This window comes from Larus michahellis, chromosome 8 (assembly GCF_964199755.1).
Source record: "Larus michahellis chromosome 8, bLarMic1.1, whole genome shotgun sequence".
NCBI classification, from domain to species: domain Eukaryota; kingdom Metazoa; phylum Chordata; class Aves; order Charadriiformes; family Laridae; genus Larus; species Larus michahellis.
In genome coordinates, this window is record NC_133903.1 from 4,704,938 (window position 1) to 4,722,172 (window position 17,235).

The window sequence follows — 17,235 nt, forward strand, 5'->3', positions numbered from 1 at the left end:
GCAGCACCCAGATCAGGCTTTCCCAAGACTAAGCTGCCAGATCGTTTTTGGGGTTCTCCTGGCTCCCCCAACGCAGCTTCTCCGTGAGGATATTTGTCTGTACCCCCTTCTCAGTGCCTCAGAGAGACATGTTTCTGTTGTCTTCTGTTCCAAGGGTTAAGACAGCCGACTGAAGAGTGCGATCAGGCCTGAGAGGCGCCTCTGGAGAAGACATGAAGACGCTTACAGCTATGCAATCACAGAAAGGGGGGAGAGATGCTATTCTGACCAGCCAGGACTCAAACCCTCCCTGTATGTAGATCGTACCCCGTTTCCAAGAAGTCAAAAACCTGATGCATCAACTCAATAGTGGTGTTTCTGCCACCATCTACTGGTGAGAGGAGCAAAAGCCACTTGCCTGAGCTGCCAGAGGGCAACACGGTGTCAAGCTGCATCTCAAACGTACCAGTGGATGTCATTACAACCACCTGCTATTGCCCTTCATGCCATGAAGCCGTACCTCGCACAAGTGCTGCAGAAATGCTGGCACCGAGGTGAAGAGCCAACGTCACGGGTCAGACCCGGCAGCCTGGCTGTTGAGGAGCCGAACCACACTGCTGAAACGGAGACACCGGCATCAAACCCCTAATTCCCTTGCGTGCCACCAAGCTGAGGCACAACTCCAGAGGGCCCAGAGATGCTTAGAGCTCGCTTCCACAATGTCCACACTGGTGGTACGTCAGAAGGAAGCTGCACCCCGGCAGGGTAGTACATACGTGCGTGTTTTGTGCCTGCACTGTGAACCGGCACGGGAACAAGTCCCACTTACAGAGCACACTTTCTTGCCATCACCTGTTCTTTTAAAGAAGAGACCTCCCTGATTTATGACACCTCCCCTCCTCAATGAGGGTTTGGTACAAATTCCTGGATACCCCACCTGCTCTCAAACCAAAGAGAGAGCCCGACAGGGATCAGGGTCCTTTCACAGGACTGAGCTTTTGGGACTAAAATTTGCTACCCCCACCTGTTTTCAGAGAAGCACAATGAGCCGGCTGGAAGCTCCCGGACAGGATTAGGAGATCAGAGGAATCACCGCAACCTGAACAGTAGGTTTCCATTTTATGCTCTGTCAGCTTATAGCTCTCAACTCCTGCAATCACAGAGCAGCCGAATACACAGAGGAACTCCGACCACAATTTGATCACGGGAATGAGAAAGGAGGTCTTTTTACTGAGAAGTATCCATCTCGTTATTAGAGCATGGAGGAATCCGTATTATTAAATATTTACTGATGCATAAGTTGGAAGAAAATGGCGGGTCTGCTATAAAATCCTGTTTGCTTGTACACAAGAGCAGACTAAATTCTTCCTCAATAATTCTACTTGACCTCCTCTGCAGGGAACAGGATTTGCAGCTAGGACAGCAAAATGAAGAGATCAGTTCAGACGCATACTACATACCCATATCTATACCCCCCTCAAGGAACTAGTCGTTATCATCTTCAGAATATTTTAATACAGGATCAAATCATAGGAACAACAACAACAAAAAAGTATAATTTGACACCTAAAAAAGGCAAAACCCAAGCCACACTTCACAGAAAACACCGAGAGTTGGATGGCTTTGGCCAGGAGGACACCTTCCTCCTGCAGACACGGTCCGCAACCTTGCACCGTAGGCGGTGAGATAAACGAGCAGCGGGATAAACGAGCAAGGCAGCAGCATTCTCCCCATTCGCAGGGTAGGACACTTGCTTAACACGCACCAAGGGTGCCAACAGTGTGGCCCAGTGCCTGTCTTCTCCGGAGGGAACCTCCACCATAAATGTTTCAAGGCCACACTCACCTGGTCCCAGCACTGGTCGTGGTCCAAAGTTGAGCGGGACATTGGGCTATGGAACTGGAGAGGCCTCTTCTAACCAGCATTACTACAAACATGCAACTACCCCTATATTTGAACCGTGGAACCTCAGTAGCACATACGATTTCCAGTAAACTGCTACAAGAGCATCATGGGCACGTCGATGCTTTGAAAATGCTTCAAGAGCAAGATTTTGGGAGTGTTTCCACGAAGTTCTTTAGCTTCTGCCTTATCAAGAAGAAACAAATCGTACTTTATTTGCCAGAATGGCATGAAATCTCATCATTGCAGACAGGTGCTGGAGCAGCAGCTCAGTAGCTGGATCACTGTAAGCATACTTGGCGAAACCCCTGTCCTTTTTAAAAGGTCACGTCCACATTATTACAGTCGTATTTTCCCTGGTATTCATGAATAGCTACCTACTCCTGCATAACATTTTTCCATCCTTAGCCCTCTTATACTTTAGAAAATAAGATCAATACACTTCTTGCCGTTTAAAAGACGGAGAAATGGAAGCATGGAAAGGACCAGCGTAGCCAAGGCCACCAAGCAGGCTAGCAGCAAAGCCAGGAGCGGCACTCGGGCCTCTTCAGCTCACATACCCACACCAACCACTTCTGCTTCCCAGCAGGTCGGTCCTACAAAGCGCTCCCTGCAACAGTCACCAGCCCCTGCAGAGCTAGCACCCACCTCGTCTCAGCTGCCTTCATGCAGGCTGAAAGGAACCTCTTGGCAGGAAACAACGGCAAAGGATCGCTCCAAGACTGGCTGGGGAAGAACAGGGACGTTTGTGGAAGCCACAAATCAGCCCTCGCAGCATCAAGCAGTGCAGAGGCCAGACAGGCATCTGCTCGGATCTGCGCTGAGCAAAGCTAAGTGGCTCGGATTATTTCTCCCCTACAGGGGCATGCGGTGCATTAGCAGAGCTGGGTATGCGTGTATGCATGGGTGGGTCAACACCGCAAATGCTCGGCACGGTCACCAAAAAAAAAATCTTCTCCCAAGTAGCTCAAATGGTGCTTTGTGCATTGCTGTCCAATGCTGGCTAAACTACAGCTGTTCAAATCCAAGAACAAGGGATAAGCCACAGAACTAACGTTAAGATCGTATTCTCCATAGGCAACTCCGGTTCTCATAGAAAGGAACTTGCACACTTCAGCCTTCGGCATCAAGAAAGTAGTACAGGAAATAATGTGAAACGAAATTTGGGATAACAGACTGTCTACCCCCCTGTACAAGAGAAAGATGCCCACACATCACCAAAAGAGTCATGGTGGTTTAAAAGCAGGAATATAATAAATAGCATTAACTGTAATACACAGTCAAGGCAACAAAAAAAAAAAGCAGCCAAGCCTGGAAAGAACTGGCAATGTACTACTTTTCTGTTTCAAAACAGACTGCATAAAACCCCAAGCAGCTTAATAAAGCACTGCTTTGAGGGGAAAAGCCAAGCTTCCACCGAGAGCTCGCAATTCATTTTGTCAATACTCAATACAGAGCTCAAGTTTAAACAAATATCTATAAGCACGGGCCAGTTCCATCTAGTGGCATGAATAAGAAGTTTATTCATGTTTATAGCACCAGGCCGCCAAGAACGTGAAGTAACAAGATCAAAGCCACCCTAGGGTCTTGCCCTACATAAACAACATAAATAAAAAAGCAAGCAAGACAGATGGAAAGAAGTGCTATCCTATGCTACCTCAGTGATTTCAGTGCCTATTTATAGGTAAAGAATAAGGCTACCTATAACCAAGCTCTAACATGACCATCAGCATTTCCACAATACAGTCCAGGACAGGATACTAGAACTATTTTAAAAAGACCTGGCAGCAGGCAGGCATACACTTCGCAAGCTTTTTTTATTTTTCTCCTTCTTTTTTCTTAAAAATTCCCACCTGCACTACAGCACACAAACAGGACTCAAATCCCTATACAGCACAAGGGTGACACAAAACTCTTATCACGTCCTTGAAGCCACCCGCTGACAGCGCGGTGAAGACCTCCACGCTGAAGATGCGGTTCCACCAAATCTCCCCTCCATTTTCCCATATTACTCCATGCAATCACGACTCTGCACATACAAGTTGTTTCACTGCACAGGCAATAAAATCCTCCCCATTAAGGTTTTTCCTACAGCGACTTGAGAGGAGAACAACCCATTAAACAGAACAGCCACCGGAAAAATCAGAGACCACCAGGGACTTAGGTGTAACTGTTCTCTGAACTGACTAGATCTCACACCGACAGCTGAAGTCACACGTACTTCCCGAACAAGCTTCTTGTACACGCAAATATATAATCTACAAAACTGCTGGTCCCAACCACCACTACGAGTCGCCGGATCAGCTGCTAAGAGGTGAAGCAGGTCTCAGGTGCACACAGAATGCTTACACAAGGATTTCCAAAACCCATTCAAAATCCCTGCAAACACCACGTTACATTATTTTTAGCCTAGGCTAAAAATAGCAGGCATCGGTACTGTGCATATATTTAAACTCCCGGTATATGCAGGCGCTTCTGGACTGCAGTAATTAGAGCAGAACTCCAGCCTGCTCCCTCCACCTCGCGTTTGTGCTGCAATGAGCATCTTCAGACAGTGCTGGAATTTAAAGCGACAGTCGAGGGGAGACCCCCCTCCTAGAGACAGTGTAATATATTTCCCCACACACACACTTATAGCATTTGAAATCTCGAACTCCCACATACCCAAGACGGGACTAGACTCAGAGTGCTCTTTTCTGGCTCTAGCTCAAGGCAACAGGACTAGACAGAAAGCACTGCAGGGGAGGCAGGAATTGAAATCCCAACCGAATGGGGGGGGGGAAAACAAAAAAAAAAAAAAAAAAAAAAAAAGAACAACTTGAAAGAGATGTCAGCAACATCAAATCATTGTGTGATTTAGCCTTTCCCCCATACAGCAACACCACCGTTGCTCACCTACGTTGACAGAAGAGCATCAACTCCTACTTTCTGCCTGCGGGCAGCAAACGTGTCTGCTGGTAGCCTGCGAGCAAGGTGAATTTCTGGCTCCTTTCAAGCTGCTAAAACAAAGAGAAGCTACTTAAATAATGCATGGCTTGTGACAACCAGCAAAATGAAAAGCTAAAAATTCAGCCCTAAAAAAAAAAAAAAAAAAAAAGGCAGCACAACAGAAGGGAAATAAACCAGCCCAACTTAACTGTCGAGCATTTCATTGAAACATTTCAAAGGGTTCACGGTCTTCTGGGGGCTGCTCCTTGAAACAGTCACTTCGCAAAAGCGGGGAGAGTTTCACAGCGGTTGATCGTGTTAAGCGGCATCATCCCAACCAAAAATTAGAAATCCCCTGATCATACGCCCGACGAGAACCACCGTGCACAAACAAAGCCCTATTTGCCACGCACAAGGCAGCTACCGCCAGTGCCTCGCACCTCGGAAAGGAATAAAGGCAGAGATTAAGACGTGGCTGGCACGGAGGGCTAACCACTGCTCAGACAACAGTCGGAAACCACGCCAAAACCAAAAAGCCTTACCCCTGGCCTCCTGAAGACAGCAGTGCCTCGCAGGCAAGACCACCCAGTTTCCAGCAGCGCATCGGTTTGCTATGAAAACAGCACAACCAGATACAGTTATCACACAAAAGCTCCTCTCAGGAGCACAGAACGGGGGTAGAATTATGACAACTGCACCCATGTAGCTCTGCCACAAATATTTGGACCCATAGTATGTGCTGGAGAGGAACAACAAACCAGAACATCATTTAATAAAAGAATTAGATTATAAGTTTTAAAACACTCCCTAAATGTTTCACAAGACATGAGCAGCTGGCTTGGCTTACCAAAGGATTTTAGACAGACACGTACACCCTCTAAGAAGGGGAAGACAGGATTCCTGAGACCTGAGAAAGATCAAGGAACAGAGGCCAAAGTAAACAATTTTTTCTCCATTAAGAGACAGGTAACACAGTTCTACCACAGAAAGTCAGAGAACTGATTTTGTCCCACCAAAATATAAGACAACGTAACACCAGATGTGTTTTGTGGCAAGTAAAGCAAACCGGAATGTTTACCTGTCCGTATGTACAAGACAGCCAATACACGCACTGTGCAGAAAATATCTCAGAAGAGCACCGACTATTTCTGCAGCCACACCAGCATCCCAACCAGCTCCAGGAGCAATGCTCCAGGCTAGAACGTTATTAAGATGGACAAGAGGGACAGGGAGTCTTCAAACTTCTCTGGCAGCAACCACAACTTTTAGTTATCTTACGGAAGTTCCCCATTCCTCACCGTCTTGTACCCAAGGAGAAAAGCCGCACTGTGAAACACACGCTGAACCAAGCGATGCCCTTTCCACCAAGGCTTACCATTGGTGGGAGCTCTCTTGATGACTGCAGAGTGCTTAATGCTCACTGCATCGATGAAAAGCAAACTACGAGTTCGCTAAGGTGGGGTTGGCTGGTTTTACTAGAACCTGCTTGTGGCTCGACCAAGGACCAAGCGCTGTAGCTTCGTGCAGAGCTTCGCTGTGCATTTTTAACAGGCAATTCTCAGTCACCCGCGTGTCCAAGAACACATTAGAAGATGTTTTGAAAGGAGAGGCTATGGATTAAAAGGGTTTGAGCTACATCTGTGTGTCATTGCTGCGGTCTAATGAAAACTGCTTAGTCAGGAGCAATTAAGAGAGCAGATTTTTAGGGATTACTTGGGTTCAAATCCCTAACTATACTTCTGTCATTTTGAAAGTCAACTTAGGACTTAGAGGAAACATCTCGACTGTCTGTACATCACAAGACTTTCAGTTAACCTCACTTGCACTTCATCATTCCATTAAGGTGACAGTATGACTCAATCATATTTTTTTGAAATACCCAATCTCCATTTTTATTGCTTCTATTACACAAAATACACGAGGAAAGAAATCTGTCCAGTTTCATCTTACTCACCTAACATCTGGCCCCCTACAATGACACCAGTTTTCCTAGCAAAACCTACCTCTGCTTTGCGAGCTCTTCTCTAAAATGTAAAACTGTTCTGAACCAGATGTACTTGTTCTCCAAAAACGGGCAACTACTAATTCAACTCAACTGTAAGCTTCTGATGCCTTCAAGTTATTCCCTGATGACTGGCATCAAGGTCAACTGCTGGACATTTCACTGCCTTATCACGACCGCCCCCTCAGTCCTTCTGCTAAATAACAGGGCTCCGTATTGTCACATCTCTCTGACCAGCAAGAGACTGCTAATTTTGATGTATGCAAAAAAAAACCCCCATGCTGGCTCAAGAGGTGGGGAGCTTTAGATCCATCGTTTGCTTTCCCTATCAAATCAAGCACTAAAAAAAAAAAAAAAAAAAAGTTAAGAAGTCTGGTTGGAAAGGGGAGTTAATGCCCTTGCCTTGAGTAGCTCATTTTGAAAACAAAGTGAAAATTCGAGGCTTCGGGGGGGAGGAGGCGTCTCTCCAGTTTGCTCCTGTAAAGGATACTACTCTGCCTGCTTCAGACTTCTGGCACGTGCAGGATCATATAAAGTAATCCCAAAATCCAAAATGGTCCTCCCACATCACAGACAGAGATGCCAACTTGGCATTTCATGCTCAAGCAACAATTCAGGCACTGGCAGCTCAGCACTTCACCACGGCAGCACGTACACACAAACCCAACCTCTTTGGGCACAGAGCCTATCTCCCAAACCATCATTTTAAAGAACTGTTTTGCTCTGATTTTGTGGCAGAAGGGTGGGGATGAACGGAAGAGCATGTGAAACCATGTGATTTGCAACTTTGCCACTTCCAGAGCGAGTTTTACTTCCAGTTTTCTTGCCCTGAACTCACATGTATCCCAAGAGCAGGTGGCAGAGGCTCCTTTCTCTGGGCAGCACCGTCATTAAACCCACTGCTGTCTGAAAGAGCTGGACTCCACGGACTACCAGGTGCTGCACATACTTGCCAGGGCTCTACATAATAAGAATTGCAACTGTCTTCTCTTCCCCATCAAGCCAGCGGCCACATGGAAAAGAACAAGAGAAATGCCCTCCGTGCCCCAGGATATACATATGAGAGTGCTCCTCTGTTACTTGTGCTTCATAGAGCTCTCCAAGGGAAAGGACACAGCATTTTGTCTCCAAATCCTTAGTATTTTGTCTCATTTTCTCTTTCTTTTTTACGAGATGCCGAGTGTCACTTTTAAAAGGTATAACAGAACAAAGAAAACCAAGTGCAACCTTTTAAGGAGCTATTTAACAAGTTGGATGCACATCTGCAGGAGACTTCAGGTTCCCATCCTAGCACCGTTTTTCACTGGAGAAGAAAGAGGGAAATAAAGGAGTTCAAGGTTGCTGGGTAGAGTAACCCTCACAGGCCACGGCTTTCACCTAGACGAGCCCCCAGCGGCCTGCTCCGCTCCCAGCTATTTGCGGTGGGCAGCGGGAGGAAGAAGAAGAGGGACAGGCTGCACAAAACCAGCAAAACACTGTTAAAAGCGGCAGCGAGGGACAAACCAGAGCGAAGCCAAGAAGGCTGGAAAGCACAAAGAGTTAGTTTTAGTTGCAGTAACAGTCGGAGGACTTTTAAATTCATGAAGGATTAATAGGTTGCGATGGCATCCTAGATGTTAAGCTGATGCCCAGCAGACCAGCTCTGGAAACAAAGATCTAAGCTGCACTTGGGAAGCTGTGTTCCAGAAAAAATCCCTAATGCACTACCAGGAGCAAATGTGGAAAGGAACAGGGGAATTTTTTAATTTTATTTTAAGTGTGACCTGAACCCATCACAAGAAACTTTGCTTTCAAGGATGGCTGCAGCCTGCAAAGCACACCTCACCTCATTTCACAAAGCTGCTGACAATACAAAAGCTAAGACTTGACCTTGAGGTGGCACAGAAGGAAAAAAAAAAAAAAAAAACAACCCCGACTTATTGCAATAGCCCACCTTAGCAAAAAGGAAGGTTTCTGTGTCAACCTGCACAGTATTTTTAGAAGTATCGACTTAAAAGTTTGCCACCAACCATTCAAGGTGTCAAACATCCCAGAATTAGGGACTTCCAAAAAGAATGACTTCCCAGGTCACATATTCCGGTTATTACAGCCGTACCCTTTTTTTTGAACCATGTTAAGCATCTGCATTCGCCATAATTTCCAAGGTCAGTGGCCAGTGCTGGCCAGAAGCTGTGGCTTCATGTTAAGAAGGTTTTCAGAGCAAGACCTGCTTAAGATGGTCACATTCCCACACCACAGCTTGTCACCTCCTCTCACACTGAGCTCCACCGGCATTTGTTACAGCTTTGAAAAGAAATGCCCTGGAAAACTTTTTTGTAGGATTCAGATCAGATACCTTCTCTCCTCACACATCCACCACAGCATAACTGGGAGAACAGAAATAGGATGCTAAAATAAACTGCAAAAAGGGGGAAGATCTTAAACTGCAGCCTAAGAGTTGACGCTGTGCGACCCCAGCTGAGATGCCTAACTAGCACTCAATCTATATGTGCTTCTAGTCCAAGATCACACGCTGCTTTTGAAAGATGCTTTTACACATTCAACTGAAGGGCTTAAATACATACAAGAATCAGCTTCAAGCCATAATGAGCCAAGAGGCCAAGTTCACTCTGCAGTCAAGAGCCTTCAACTGCCTTAACTACAGAGAGTAAAATACTGATAGAAACCTTGTAAGGCACACACAATACCTGAGCAGCAGGTTCATGCTCTGCACCCATTCCTGCTGGAAAGAGTAAAAAAAGAAAAGCTGCACCCAAAAACTGCTGCACAAGAGGGACTGCCACCAACCCGTCTGAAGAACGGAAACTATGTCCTATGCTCAAGCACCACAGATAACCAGTTGTTACAAGATTTTCAAGCCAGCCAGCAACTGCTTTTGTAAAACCAGGTCTGGTTTTGTTTGCAGCCAAGTGTTGGCCCTGTGGGCAACCGATTCCAGGCCAGCAAGCGGGCTGTCAGTGGCAGAAACCGAGGGCAGCCTCCCAGGCTCATGACAGTTGTCCAGTCTGACTTCATCCACGCCACGTGGCAGAGGCCATGGCAGGGTTTAAGCAGAATGTGTTAAAATAGCAGAAAAAACAAAGAGGTTGTATCTATCTGAGGTGAGCACAACACTACATCAGAACCGATAACAGTGAAACCGGATCATGGCCAGATTTAGAGGTGCTCCACATCCAGCATGATTCTTTTCTGAAGCCTATTAAAGTTCACAAATGAATGAGTTATCGGCTAGCCAGCTAAAAAGCAAGGAAAGCAGCACTGCACATTAATTCTCCAGGTCCGGTCACACAGATTTAGGAGACTGCAAGGTACCTAACAATTTCACCCCAAGGATAATAAATATTTTGCATATGCAAGACTACGAAAACCACTACAGGCCACAGCTAAGAGGTTACACAGGCTGCAGTCAGTCCATTTGCTATGGATGCGACTGTTTCCAGGCTGCGAATTTGCGTGCCTACCCCTTAGTCATCGCAGTCAAGTGTCCAACACTGTTTAAGCTTTCACATAGCAGAATATAAATTCTTTTCCCGGGTGTTGCAACAGTACAACATCAAACAGATTATTTAACCATCTGGGACGGAGGGTCAGTAAAAGCAGCCACAAACTGCTAAACAAACACAAAAACATTCAGCTGAGGAGCGCTCTTCAGACACTGTGCTCAAGTCAGAGGTGTGTCCCAGCTGTCGCGGGCTGGTCTGTGCTAGCCATGGCTGATCGAGGGCACCTCCCAGTTTATACACAATAAAGCCTGCTCCACTACAATAGGATTCCGGTTTAACAATATAGAGAGAGGACATGAACTATTTACGCTAGCCAAGTTACTGCTAATGAGTCTTGCCTGTCTTGTTCATCTGTAGCTGGAAATCCTAGCAGCAGGGGAGGTATGAAACGCCCTACGCCGCTGGTTTCCTGCAAGGGAGAAAAAGCTTCTTTTCCTGCCTCCCCATTATGCTGCTGCTGTCATCTTCCTCAAATCGCATTACAGCGTGCTACAGAGAGAGCAGGGAGAGGAGGAAAGTCTTCCAGGCAGCGTCGCCGCTCTGCTGCAGGCAGCTGTCAACATCGCTGCCTGTTCCACTCTGCTATCCCACTGTAACATGTTTATCCAACATTTTGAACCTCCCACGGGTGTGTGGGTAGGCTCTCCTTCTGCTACCGGCCATCAGGTACCTTCAAGGAAAAAGGATCTGCAGGAAGCATCAGGGAGAGGTTTCCCTCCCCCCTCCATCCAACATAAAAAGGCATCACATCTTCGGGACGGTATTTGGAAGCAGAAGCGTAAATCCGTTCCTAATTCTGGTTTTGCAAAGGCTGCAAAAAGGCAACTGCTGTGTTCCTTTCGCCAATTGAGAAACAGTAACAGCAGCGCCCACAGCTTGGTAAGGGCACGTCAGTATTGACAAAGCAGTACAGAAGCATGAGAAGTTATTTAGACAAAATATATTACTTGAGGCCATTTTCCATCCTTATATTCCCCAAACAAAGATCCTAGCTTCTACAAATCTTGATGACCTTCCACTACAGAGTAATATCACACAGTGCCTCTCCAGATCTTGTCCAAATGTTTATCTAAATAATGCAAACAGTAGCTTGGCCTCCTTACAGAGGTAAGCAGACCAAGTGTGAGCAACACAGCACTCGTCCTCAGAAGCCAACTGAAAACATTTCGGGTCACCCTGACACCTACACACGCTCCCAGATTTATTTCAACTCATCAACTCTGCTTCTCGTTACGAGTGATGACGACGACAGCCTCCAAAAGTCACCCTGTGAACAGACAGGCACTGTCGGCATCAGCAAAGGTCTGGCTCCCCCAAAGCCAGCAAGGAAGCCACGCTTAATTGAAATTTCCCCCAGCGTGGGTCAGAAACACTACAAGATGGCATCGGGACTTGGCGTAGCAGCTGCCCGGTGTTGAAATCTTTCCCCATAGCCCAGCGCTTTTTCCACTTATATTGGACAATGACAATTCCCCTCATGAACACAGGGAAGGAACCACAGCAGCGCTGGTAATTAGGAGAAAGGTGTCATTCAGAAGTTGTACGATTTCTAGTCCTCAGCAATTAAGCTTTATCAAGGATCGTTACAAATCTAAAACCGTGGCAAGCTCTTAAGCACTGACCCTGAGGAAAAACATCACTCCGGAGATATTCCAAAATCAACCTGAAATTCTATAAAAGCGACACAAAGGCTGCTGAGAACAAGATTATTCCAGCTCAGTAAAACATTCCTTATTATCTCACATCTCGGTGCTTTGGCAAGGATACCTTATTCGTGGCACCAGGACACTGCTAAGTGGCTTTTTTCTCTTTTTCCTGTTCTTCCTGCCTATCCCTCCCCGATTTCCCAGATTTCCCTGTCCCCAGTAACCTGTTTAAAAGAAGACCACCCTACTTCTCGTCAGACCAATGCTGATCGGGACGTTATTCAGCTCAATTTCAAACACAAACTACCACGTCAGTAAACAGGTAACCTTATCTCCTGGGCTGCTACTGGAAGACAGCTAGTGTGCCCAGTAAACCCCATGTTTCGCGTCTTCTGCTGCTCGCTGTCTTAAAAAAAGGCACCTACCCCACTGAGGACAGACCCTACTGAGAGAAACTGAAGTTACATGTAGCAGCTTGAAAAGCCCACCCATCGACCAAGGCATGCATCACACAACACTGTTATTTCAGCACACACACAGATGTCTGAGACCATTAGCACCCCTCCTTTAAGTAGTTAAGGAGATGTCTGAATTCAATAATTTAAATGGAGACTTAAAATATCTCCAGACCACATCCACGTGCAAAAAGAAAAAAACACCCAAGTTTCTGACGAGAGGAATTAGCGGCGCAGTTCTGACTGTCCCAAAAAGAACGCAGCCGGCGGCAAGCCCCGACGCCCATGGCCGCGCCGAGCTGCCGGCACTATGACACAGTAAACCACTCACAATGACTTTAAAAAGAAATAAATAAAAATAAGACATCCATTCCAAAATAATGAATGGGAACTTCTTCCAGCAGGCACTAAAAAACACCCGAAGGGTTCCATGTCTCTTGCACTTGGGTTTGTGCCACTCCGGCTTGCTAATCAGCTCCTGGCCCCCGAGATACGCTTCCTGCCTCTCTCCAGCTGCGCAGAAGTCGACGGAGTTGTGTGCTTGCTCCACCTATTTTTGCCACAGGTCTTTTTAGTAATTTGTGTCCAATTTCAAAGCACAAGCAGCGATCGCAGCTCGCCGGCGGCAGTAACGCCCACTGCATTCTCAGGCAGACAAAGCATGGACTACCCAGGAATTTGGACTTCCGAGGCAGCTTCTGAAACACAAGCCCAGGAAAAGGCTGCCAGCACTGTGCTGGAAACCAGAATGTACCTTAACATCAGTAAAGCCTGCCCCAGCTGCCCTTCCAGGAACTGTTCTTTGTGCCCTGACTTAGGCAGTTGCCTGAGAAGGATGCCTGCAGTCAGGCTGACAGGAAAACGTCCTAGGAAAGAAAGAAAAAGAGACGGAAGAAGGCTCATTACCAAAATGCAGCACTACCAAGTGGGCTGAATGTCTCTACAGATCTTCAGGAAGTGGGTCTGAGTGCTTTCCCAAGTCGTGGTATTCCAGGCACAAACTCCTGTCAAGATGATTGTTTATTAACATCTAGTCACACCATGCAGACACCCAGCACATGAAATCTATTAAGATGTTTACAATATCGAAAGGCCTGGTGTAAGGCAGTGGAATTTTTGCACGGCATTCATCCTAGAAATGAAAAGCTCAGATTAAAGCTGTAAACCCCACAGTTCTGTAATTAAAAGCTGTCCCTGCAATTCTACTAGTCCTAGAGAAAACGGGTCCCACCATAGGGTTTGCACTGCACGCTCCGACAACATGGTACCCAGACGGGGACGTACCAGAACCTGCTCCAGATTTGGATCTGCAGAGTGGTGGATCTCAAACATTCCCTCTCACCTTCCAAACTGAAGGTCACTGAAGGAAAAAAGCTCTCATGCCATCCTCTCTGGAAGTGGGAGGCCACTTTATATCTGAGCATGCAAAGTCCAGTCTATCCACCTGACCAGGGACTCCTGCCTTCTCCTCCATTGCTACTGCTGGAAACCTGCAACAGCTCCAAAGTACATTGATTGAGACAGCAGAAATTCTAAGAAAGAGGAAGCAACCACTACATAGCAGAAGAGAGAAACGGGGATCTGCTTGTAGGTCTTCGCTCTAATGCTGCCCATGCCTTTCAGCCACCAAGGCAATTAGCTATTGCTTTTAGGATCGCTGCCCGAAATAAAGCAAGAGGAGTCTGCTGTTCTGCAGGGCAGTCACTAAGCTGGAAAAGAAACACAAGGAGAGACGCTGTGAAAAAGCACACAGACAACCGAGCTACAGTCCCTCAGCATTAAGCCTCGACAACGGGAAGAAAAGTGCACAGCAGCAACATTAGCTTTTCTTTTTTAAAAAGCATCAGAGGTCTCAAACCAGTGACTGAACAGTAACGCTTCACGTAAGAAACTGAACTTTGTTTGACGAGCAGTAAGGAAGCTGAATAGAAACATCGACAACTAAACTTATTCATATGACAGCTACGTTTCTGGTGTAAGTATTTTTCAATAAGACTCTAAGGTCAGGCATTAGAAGACGTTCGACGACAACGCTTCAGGTCACAAAGAGGAGGCGAGATGAAAAGAAAAACCTCCTGGGCCACACTCGCAGGCGCAAGCGGCCGTTACCCACCCAGGAGCCGCGCAGGGGTTCCGGCGAGCGCAGCTGCAAAGCCAGCGGGTCTGCAGGACAACAGTGACTTTTTAAGCCGACCTACATTTTGCCCATCCCAAACCGGCGTGCGGGAGCGCTGCCTGGGCGAGCTCTCGCTCCTCTCTTCACACGCTCGCTGGAGTTAGCTACAACTCATTAGTCTCCAAATACTTTGCGTGAAAACCTGACCTTCCTCCAGCTGTTTGGGGGAACAAGCTCTCCCCCACCACGCCGAGCTAGCACTCAAATCAACAGAGAGAGGGGAAGAGGAGGAGTATCTCTTACACACATCCCTCAACTCTAAGGACAGCTGTGTTTTGGGTTTCTTTTCTGCAGCAGCTCCCACAGCAGATGCCTGAAATGTCAAGATGTCCCAACGGCACCAAGTGTTTCCACAACAAGGCGGGGGTCAGAAGTGAAGAACAAGCTTATTTCCGCCTTTCCCCACCAGCTCCGGAGCCGACGCTATTTTTCCACCCGAGTATAAACACCCAGCCCAGGTTATACCTGAAACCAGCCGGGGAAGGGACCCCACGGAGAGCAGCGCCGGGAAATTGTACCCGGGTGCCCCCCACCCTCTTTACCCCTCCATGGCAGGGGGACACACGAGACTTCAGCAGGACACCGGGGCCGGGAAGGAGGCGAGGGCCTCACCGGGGCCGGCCCCTGACCTCGGGGGGAAAAGGGACCGGGGAAGAACCGGCCCTAAGCGGAGGGAAGGGACCGGTCCTGAGGTGGGGGGGGACGACGACGCCGGCTCTGAGGGGAAGGGGGGACCCGACCCTGAGGGGGAGTGAGGGGAAGAACCCAGCCCTGAGGGGGGGATTCCGGCCCTGAGGTGTGGACAGACCCGGCCCTGAGGCGAAGCGGGGGGAAGGACCTGGCCCTGAGGGAGGAGAAAGATCCGGGCCTGAGGGAAGCAGGGGGAAGGACCCGGCCCTGAGGGGGGGGGACCCACGGGGCAAGACCCCAGCCGAGGGCGGCAAGCGGAGCCCCCGCCCGGGGGGAGGGGGGCAGGCAAGGCCCAGGGGACGAGGCGGGGAGGCCCGGCGTGAACCCCTCCCCCGCCGCCGGGCGGCTGCTGCTGCCGCCGCTCTCCTCGGGCGGCGGGAGCGCCCCGAGCTCGCGGGGGCCGCGGCCGGCACTCACCGAGCCCGTCCGCCGCCCCGCCGGCCCCGCTTCATTTAGCCGCCGCTGCCCGGCTCCTTCCGGCCTGCCCGCCCCACGTGACCACACCGCCCCGCACCATAGAGAGGAGCGGCGGGGAGCGGGGAGCGGCGAGGGACAGACGGGCGGCCCGAGCGGTCCCGTCTCGGCAGACCTACCATAGAGGCGGGGGAGGGCGGTCCTCCAGGCGGCCCCGCCCCCTTCCGGACGGGCGGTGGTTTGGGGGAAGGGGGCGGGGCCTGAGGGGAAGGGGCGGGGCGAGGAGCTGCACGTGGTTCCGAGGGGGGGTCTCTGCTGGGGGAGGCAGGTCCCCTGTTGGGGGGGGGCTCTGCGAAGCGGGGTCAGGTCTCCTATAGCGCTACAGGTCCTCTATGGGGGGGCAGGTCCCCTATGGGGTGCTCTGCCATGGGGGGGTGCAGGTTCCCTATAGGGGTGCTTTCTCATGGGGGGGGGAGGTGTCAGGTCCCCTATGGGGTGCAGGTCACTATGGGGGGGCTCCCCCAAGGGGGGGTCAGGTCCCCTATGGGATGCAGATCCCCTATGGGGGTGCTCTACCATAGCAGGGGGGGGTGTGCAGGTCACCCATGGGGGTGCTGTGCCGAGGGGGGTTCAGGTCCCTTATGGGGTGCGTGTCCCCTATGGGGCTGCTGTGCTGGAGGGGTCAGGTCCCCTAAGGGGGGGCTCTGCCAAGGAAGGATCAAGTCCCCTATAGGGCTGCAGGTCCCCTGTGGGGGTGCTTTGCCATGGGGAGGGGTGTGTAGGTCCCCTATAGGGTGCTCTGCTGAGGGGGGGTCAGGTCCGCCGTGGGGTGCGGGGGTGCCGTCCCACCCTGGGGGTGAAGCTGCTGGAAGGGGAACCCCGGCACACGGCAGCCCCTGTGGGCCGGGAGCCAGCCCCCGCCCCTGCCCTGGGGTGACCTCCCACGAGGGCTCTGTGGCCTTTTGGAGGCGTAGAATTGTGGTTTTGGGCTGCAAAGCGGCGCTAGAACAGAGCCCTGGGGCTCCCTGTGCTCCCATCGCCTGCAGACCGGGGTGGGGGGGTGTCACTTCCCCCCTCACCAGCGTTGCTAATTAATCCTGAAAGTGTGGGTGAAGCCAGGAGCTTTGTGTCTCCCGTTGCTGCTCACAAGGACTCGGGTCGGTCCATGGACTCTTCTTCTCGCCTCCCTGGGACCCTTGAGCTGCGTCCCTCCCAGCACCGGATCGGCGGGGGCTGGTTCCCGTCCCAAAAGCCCCCTAAAATCCAGCAACACTCAACCCCCCCCACTCCTGGCCCCGGGACAGAGCAGCTCTGGGGACAAGACACCACAGTGAATTTTTGATTACATTAATTTCTCCTTTGATACCTGGTTACGGGGAGCTGAGCCCCCTGGAGAGGGCAAGGCTGGGCCACGTCCCGCTCCCGTGAAGCCTCCGAGGTCAACCTGGAGAGACCCAGGAGATGGAGAAAAATAAAAAAAAAAGAATAGTAATTAAAAACAAATGTCATAGAAAATGATCGGTCTGCAGCAATACACGTT

At 49.5% G+C, this 17,235-nt stretch overlaps 1 protein-coding gene across 2 annotated transcripts in view; it reads right to left on the reverse strand.

Moving 5' to 3' along the window:
- RNF216 (ring finger protein 216) overlaps positions 1-15,877 on the reverse strand; it is an 82,559-nt gene extending 66,682 nt beyond the window's left edge. Inside the window, exon 1 of one of the 2 annotated variants that reach the window (XM_074598067.1) lies at positions 15,699-15,877. The gene's annotated coding sequence lies outside the window, so the exon portion shown is untranslated. Of the gene's footprint in view, positions 1-4,776; positions 4,796-15,698 lie in introns of those variants that run through there. The other variant, XM_074598069.1, reaches the window with a different exon arrangement.
- Positions 15,878-17,235: the final 1,358 nt, after the last annotated feature.